The sequence below is a fragment of the Spodoptera frugiperda genome, chromosome 15 (assembly GCF_023101765.2).
Source record: "Spodoptera frugiperda isolate SF20-4 chromosome 15, AGI-APGP_CSIRO_Sfru_2.0, whole genome shotgun sequence".
Lineage (NCBI taxonomy): Eukaryota > Metazoa > Arthropoda > Insecta > Lepidoptera > Noctuidae > Spodoptera > Spodoptera frugiperda.
Window position 1 is genome coordinate 6,545,059 of NC_064226.1, and position 7,945 is coordinate 6,553,003.

A 7,945-nucleotide genomic window follows, 5' to 3' on the forward strand; every position below is an offset into this window, starting at 1 on the left:
TCTTACCGTTATTTTTTTTCAAAATACACTGAACAATTAATTATCTAAAATTCTTTTTGTTTCCTATCTAAGTACAAATGAAAGTACGTATAAAACAAAATATCCCAAAATGCCGCACTCAGAAACATTTAATGATTACTTAAGCTATTCCTTAGTAACGATTTTGTATCGAAAACAATTGCTAAGGACTGGGTTAAGTAACCATTAAATGACTATGATTAAGTATGAAAATAAACTATCTCCCTTCGACATATTATTTAGTCCGTGTTATTCCTTACTTTAAGTAATCTCTCGACCGCCAGTCAAGGCAAGTGATAAATAAAATACGCGTAAATATTTAAAATTTTTGTTTATTATCTTCGGAGCAAAGGACTGTACGATAGTAATTATTCAAAATTATCACGGAGTCGTGCTTAACCTTATCCGTGCAGTCAACTAATGGACGTGACGGACCTCGGAGGACGATTACAAGCAGGCACGCTACTCACTAACTTCTAATGTCTAATGGAGATTACAGAAAACCAACTCTACTGGGTTTCAATTAAAGTAAGTATTCTAATAAATTCTTAGTATGAAAAAATTCCAACAGGTAAAGTTTCCAGCACTACGTATGTATGCACATCAATTATAAATATGACGTTATACGGTGTGCTGGGTATATAAAAATAAATAAATTAACTAACTTACACTAACACCACAGAAATTGTCAGTCTTCATGATCATCACTACAAATAGTATGTTGATGTTATATGTAAATAGTATACGTAATGTTATTATGTAGGTTTATTATGTTGACACATTATTTAAATATATATTGGTTTATAATTGTGTACATATTTATATTGGTATCCTAGTTTGAAATGCTAATTTATATTTGTACCTAATGCTAGGAAGTGCACTCTTTGTTAATGCTAGTTTTTACTTAGAATCGGCATAAACATATTTTTACTACTGAAGAATATTAATCAATTTTAGTAGGTTAGGGCATTGTTTACAAATTGGTAAACTATTTTAATATTTTTTCTAATATTATCAAAAAGTGATAATGTCACACGATAACAATAAACGATCTAAAAACCAATTCTAATCGTTTTACAAATGCAAAGGCAAGCATTCGCCGTCAATTTCCCCACAAACGACGATTAAACTCATAATGTAAGTTTTACAACTCGAGTCAGCTGCTGGGAAAGCGAGCAGAACCAATGTAATCGTTATATCTTTCTACTAACATTGTTTTTTAACACACTAATTTTATCGGATGTATTAAAAGTTTTTCAAGTTAATGGGGTTTACTAAGACATAATAAGAGAGTGTAAATTGTAGACATGTAGCTGTTAATTATCCTTATTGTTGAAGACAAAGATCTGGGGGCAGAGCCGCCAAGACAAACCAAGCGAAGCGCAAGGGCACTATAATTTATTTTTCAATCATGTATACATTAAAGGTCTTATAAATAGGCGTACGTTCAACATGATGAATCTAATACAGACATACAAATATACAGAACTATAAAACAAGAGAAAAGGATATATAACAAACACTCTTCAAACTCTATAGCTCACATTACATTGTTTTTTTTTATATAATACTCATTATCGGTCCCAAATACGGCTACCAAATCCATATATTTCACGTAATTTGCTGTTTTTAATAGGACGTTCTTAATTACAAGAGTATCTAGTAATACATGTCACTTGATTATTTAGCGTGTCAAATACATGTTTTTCTTTATTTAGTGGTGTATTTCTGTAAGCATATTTATTATATGACACCCACACTGCCAAGGTTACATTCTGAGCAACCAAAATAAATAGTAGAGACGTTTACCTGATGCACCTGCAAACTACGAACTCACAACTTACCATGAAAGGTGATGAATGAGGAAGAAACAAAAGAAATATATCAAAATTGAAATATTTCATTGTCACCACACCCGTCCTTATGTGAAAGAGAAGAAAAATTACATATCTATGTAACATGGTATTGAATACAAACTCTTTATATTGAACCACAAACAGGTATCGAACCACGTTTCAGACGTGCCCGGAAAGTATTTTTAAATAAATATCTATGCGTACATTTTATATGAGGCTGTTCTCACATGTCTGCTTATGCCGGTAACATTTCAACGTGAATAGATAGCTGTGCCTCTGTCCCCGCTCTCTGACACCATTGTATGCCATAAGACTTCCAATGTAAAGTTCATTTCAATATTAAATTCATGACCTCAGCCAATGTCGGAGGAATTACATAAACATGGGAACTGTATTTATAGTTCTTGTAAAATTCCACGCGTTGCGTTATACAAAATTAATGTTTCCAAATACTAGAACCTGGATTAAATACCAGACTTCAAACTGCTATTGAAGATGTCACGATTTGTTCATAACATTTTTTCCGACCTCTGTAGCCTTAGTAGTAAAATACGAAATGAGAGCGCTCATCAGGTGATCCTGATGGTAAGCAATCGTCGCCGCCCAAGGACACCCGAAACACCCGAGTTACAAGTGCGTTGTCAGCCTTTTGGGGGAAGTATTGTAATCGAGTATTGGGAAGGGGTGTAATTGGGCCTCCGTTAACCTCGCTCACACAACGAAACACAACGCAAGCGATGTTTCACGTCGGTTTTCTGTGAGGCCGTGGTATCACTCCGGTCGAGCCGGCCCATTCGTACCGAAGCATGGCTCTCCCACACTTTAGTTCAATAAACCATTTCACCTCAACCAATTAAATTACAACAAAAACACCAATTTAATCACTCAATAAACGAAACAAAAATAGAAATAAACTGAACACGATCGCTAAACAAACCAGAAAAAAACGTGACAACCCGACTGTACTGGAATCACGTTTAATATTTTCATTGCGAATGTACATATTACTGTCGGCAACAGCGTTCTGTGGGTGGTTATTGACAATCGCACGACAATCGTGTACAATGCGAGCCAATAAACGGGTACTCCTAAACTGTTCTATATTGATAGGTTTGACATGACATTCGAAATTTAAAAATTAATGTTTATTTAATATTTTGTTCTAATGACTGGTTCATTTAGATTTGAACTTGATTGAAGGGTTCTTCAATTTTAGATTTTGTTGACCAATGTGTGCAATTGTCTTGCGTTTGGCTGGGCCAATTTTGATGCGGTTTTCAGGGTAGTTTTTTCAGAAAGATTTAGGAAAATTACCTGACTTAAAAACACGGTGGCGGTAAAGAAAATTAAGGTGTTCCTTTAAAAAAACGTTTGTAATTAATAATACGGTACATTTATAACGAAATGTAATGAAAAGTGGTCTTGTCGTTTAACACGTTCACCTCTTCAGTAAAACTAAAGCGAGATGTAAGTTATTATAACTTAATAACTAATTTATTTTTACTATAAATATAATCGTTACAGTTTTAACGTAACGTGAAAACTTATACTTGACCTTCTAAAAGCAGTAACGTCTAAAAATAGTATCAAGACTTTTATGAAAATTTCGCCTTACGTTTTCAACGTAATTCGCTGATCTTCCGCGTTCGTTCACAAATTGTTTAAGTGCCTTCAGAAGCTATTAGGAAACAAATACTATAATGTTCTTTTGAAGAGTTTTAATGGTTTACGTAAACAGTAATAAGAGGGTTTACAGATTTGTTAGTAAATAAGTATACTATAATTAGTTTTACTGAATGTGAGAAAAAAGGTTTTAGTTAAGACGTTTTCAATAATATGTTAAATTAGAACCTATCAAAAATCTGATTACATTAATCAAATAAAAATGTGTGCCTTATAATACAAATCACTATTGAATTCTATTGAAAGTAAGACTGAAATCAATCGAAAGTTACAACTAACATTATGATTTACACACTCATAGAAATCAAATATTAAACACGACTAACAAAAGAACTCGAACTCAAATCATAACCAATAAACCCGAATATAATACTCTACAACCATAATCAATTACTATAAAGCAGTCCTATTCCAGCAAAAACGTGTTTGTAATACTAACAGCCGACCTTTTCAATTGCAATGTTATTCCTTCGGTAAACGACTTTATTGCATTGAGAGAAAAAACGTTTCCATTCGCTTTCAACTCCGCGTCCATATATTTTCTTTATCACTACTTACGACTCTTGACCCTTTCAGCCGTACCCGATTGTTTAGGGCTTTAAAAAGCGAAATGTGTGTTTGTTATTACCGGCCGACGAATAAAACGCACGGCTGCCTGCCCCCGACGACGGAATAACATTGAGTTCACGAGTTATTTAACAAAGTCCGGTGTCGGAACTGTGTCGGTACAATTTGACAACATCCAACTTGATTGGTCCCTTGATGCGTTTCGATGTTTACGCCATCTTGCTTTTTGTCGTCAACGTTTGAAATTAGAATACATCGAATTTTGATTTTGAAATTGGAATACATAAGCTTTTAATTAATAAGAATAAAAACTATTCTAAATATTATGAAACAAAAATATTAAATTCTTTTTTTTATAACTGGTGTGGGTCGTTAATTTTCCACCAATTGCATTTAATTTGAATGTCAAAAGTGACACAGGTTCTAAAATAAATCTATTTTTGACGAGTTTTTAAATGCTTTAATAAAATCAAGTGAATTGCGATATTTTTAAATTAATTTACATTTTCGCAGTTGCATTTTGCTCAGTACCTGCCTAATAAGATTTTTTATTAAGCTCTTTGACGTTGCCTTTTTCGAAAGAAATTGAAATCCGCACTCCGCGTAGAATTTTCGACCCTACCTGGGTACCGTACTGGAAAATATTGACTTTCTGAAGATGTAGATAGTGAATACTGACTATTCAGTCAGTACTTTTTTAGAACTAGATACATATCACACTACAATGAGGAAAGTGATGATTGACATAGTTACATAATGTGACTTTTATATTTACGTCTGTTTGACTAACATTTCTGCCCTTTACCTTAAGTCAAGACACCTTGATATCATACCTCATTTGTACTTTGTTACTACTTCTACACATTTTTATTTAGACACACGAATGCAATTCTTTTTCAGTTATGTGTTACGGAATAGCAATTCATATCATTCAGTCCACTCCAGTTTTCCATTAGAATGATTCTGTGCTGTGGACAGTGTTCTACTATGCCAATGAATAAGAATATATTTTGAAATGGATATGTCCACAATAAATAACTATGATGTTTTAAGTTAAGATGAAAAATAAATACATAATATGTAAGTATATTATAAGTTTACGTATACTATATGGTAGAAATAATTTTACCTTTCGTTAGTTAGGTAAGTTTATATGAGGTGTTCCATATAATTGGATTCGGGCCTATTGCCTTACACCATCCATTTCTTAACACCATTCTATTTCTTTGAAGTCGATAAACTGAAATCGGAAAGCCAAATGTTTAGCAATAAGCGAGTCCTATAATATCGCCATACAAACAATGCAATATCTATTAAAAGTATCTGACTTCGTAGATTATAAATTATAAAAAATAAAACATAATTATTCCTACTTCAACAAAGATACATAATTCCATATACAAATCCGTTGTCAGTATTTCTTCTAACATTTTCACTGAAATATTCCTTTCTAACATTCTGTATAATATTTCCTAGCTTAACGTATTCAATATATTGTATTAGTGACGGGTCGCGACACACACGTGGTATCGCCGGCTGTCAGCGGGCTATGATTGTCGTTGTCGACTGTACCGTTCCTATTCATAAACAGAACACTACATATTACTTTTTTCATTTCTTTCATTCGTGTACAGTCGCGAACATATGTGACTTTACGCTTTGATTATGAGTAATTAATGTAGCTGCGTTATTATTGCTGTACCTACTTTGTTCTTTTGTTAAGTGTAGCGTGATGTAAAGGCTGTTTATTTTTGTATAGATAAGGTGCAATTTACATTCTTAGCTCATATCTCAGTTAAATTTCGACAGTTTTCCTGGTAACCAACGAACCAGAGCACACCAAATACACCGTTAAATAAAGTTATTCATCAAAAAGCCAATCAAATAGACCAGAAACTCTAATTACTTTACTTTCGCTATCCCGAAACCGTTTTACAATATTGGTATAACCGAAAAAAAAATCTACTTTGCGGCGTAAAGCCTACAATCGTGAGAAAGCCGAGGTGCGGCCAATTGACATTTCCAATCAACTTTTTTTCGAGCCAATTATCGTCGATCGTTTTCTTTTGCAGGGACCCCGGCTACTGAAGAGGAATAAAAGTGAGCTAATGAAATAATAGAGGGCACCAGTCCGTGACGGAACCTATCTCCGTTAATTAACGTCCATTCGAATGTTTACCTACACGAACAATATTCAATTATTGCCCGCTTTATCGCACACCGCAGCCTCGACTGCGTGAAAAGTGCTTCTGAATACTGTCACCTACCTGTCTGCCCTGTTAGCTTCACTGGCGACCGCTTTTTCAACGACACTAGTTTGCACTGTTCACATTTCAAAGTGTCTGTATTTTAATAAAATTTATTTTAAAATTATAGTATTGGTTATTTATTTTCCTTTTCGGTTAATCAACGTATAATTTGCTGCAAATTAGTTCACGTTACATTCTATTTTGGTATTTGTGACAGGATAATTCAGCGAAAAATATGTACAACTTAAAGACTATTTTCCTTATTTACGCATTCCTATTCTATCTTAGTACGGTAACTTAGGTATTCAAGACTCGCAAAGAACAAACTGTGTTAAATATTCAATCGAGGAGTAAAGTGACAATATGTAAAATCTCATCTTACATGGACAATCATGGATATTTCCCGCGGGTGTGGGCGGCCATTTTTATATTATGTTAGGCCGGTCCTGTTACCGTCCAATTTCATCCTTAGCACTCTCCCGCTCGGCCGTCACGTTCACTATAACTCTATGAAAATGGCTAACACAGGGTACATTCAGATTACCAGTAAGTAAATGTTTGTCAATACTTTATTGTTGTACTTTATAAGATAACACTATTTGTAATACCATTTGATTCTTAATTCAATGTCACGATTCTGCATTGAGTCTTAAACCAAGTTTATATTTTGAAAAGCTCATAAACTTGGTACAAATCCAGGTTTCTATTGTCCTTCTCAGGCGAAGGGGCTCCATGAGGATTTTCCAAAAATCTTAACTCCATGCTTATATTCTTTAAATCCACACATTATGATCACTTGATCAGTAGTTGTAAAGTATTAAAAATGTTATTCCATATTTTCTTGTAACATAAAAAACTCTCATTTGATTACTAGTATTTCTTATGTAGATCTGATACCGATTTTCAAAAGAAAACCTTAAAGATAAAAAAATTCTAATCTACCCATAGCCAAGAGCTAAGCATTCACACATACATACATACATGCGACCACAAGACAGAAGCTAGAAGTTGATACGAAATGGAAGTTTAATAAGAATCTGGTGTGAAATAGTGAGAGCGAATAGTTGGTACACACAGCTGCACATCGAGCTGAACAAATCCACTATATCATGGTCTGGCTTTATATGTTCTCTCCATACATTTGGGGGTCAGTTTATACTGGTGGTTCATAGCTTCATGTGAAGTGTGTACGCACGAACCTCACGTCGAAGTAGCGAGCTACTGACAGTTCATTAATTAACTCCGCTTACTAGAGGGAAGAACGTGAGGGCACGGATATGTAGGGAATGGTAGAGGAGTGACAATGCTTGAGGAAATTCTTTTTACTAATACGAAAGATTGGTAAGTGATGAGCCAAGTTATTCAATATACAGGTAAAGAATTGAGTTTAATTTTTAAGTTCTATAGCCAACCAATAGTAACTGCACTCAATCAGATTTGTTTTTTTTTCATATGTACTTAATTACTTGACTTTGTCAAATTGGTAAAAAATGCTTAACCGTAAATAGCAACTTACTTGGTGCTTTGAAAAAGAAAGGAACTTTAAAGTAACATAGACTTGGAAAATTGCTA

The 7,945-nt window shown here is 33.9% G+C and overlaps 1 protein-coding gene across 1 annotated transcript in view; it reads right to left on the reverse strand.

Moving 5' to 3' along the window:
• Positions 1–6,512, reverse strand: part of LOC118277645 (uncharacterized) — a 152,342-nt gene extending 145,830 nt beyond the window's left edge. Inside the window, exon 1 of the mRNA XM_050699193.1 lies at positions 6,392–6,512. The gene's annotated coding sequence lies outside the window, so the exon portion shown is untranslated. The remainder of the gene's footprint in view (positions 1–6,391) is intronic.
• Between the last annotated feature and the right edge of the window lie 1,433 nt (positions 6,513–7,945).